A 580-nucleotide genomic window follows, 5' to 3' on the forward strand; every position below is an offset into this window, starting at 1 on the left:
TTTATTCTGATATTTTGCAAATGGTTTATTGTTGTCACTACTGAGTTTGAAAACCCATATGTTGGTTGTGAAACAGGCTAAATACTAAATAATACAGGGAAGCTATGACATTCTCACAGCTGGGGGTCTCAATACATTGAAGTTTCACATTCCAACATAAATCTTGCCTGTAATGAGAGGAATGTGACCAGGACTAATCTTTTAAGTGCTGTAAAGTAATTTTATTTGTAATTTATGGTGTCTGTATCGTTTGGTAATCTCTTCTAACAGGATGTATCAAGTAACAAGGGGTCAGGCTCAGGTGGTGTTTATTGAAATCACCTGTACTATAAACTGTTACATACATTTGTTAGTAGTGGCAATTAGTTTATTTCTATTCTGAAACAACATACACGGACATATGTTGAAATAAACTTGTTTGAAAGTTCAAAGAAATGATATTCAAGTACCAAAAAGCTTTCTTACTATGATATCTACAGTAACATTCAAATGTGCATGTGCTCATGCTTGGTTGAACGAGAGTGACCACCAAAAGGGGTGAGATAGTTTACGGACAATGTACAAAGTTCATACTGCTGAT

Source organism: Limulus polyphemus, unplaced genomic scaffold, assembly GCF_000517525.1.
Source record: "Limulus polyphemus unplaced genomic scaffold, Limulus_polyphemus-2.1.2 Scaffold1148, whole genome shotgun sequence".
In the NCBI taxonomy this organism is placed as follows: Eukaryota; Metazoa; Arthropoda; class Merostomata; order Xiphosura; family Limulidae; genus Limulus; species Limulus polyphemus.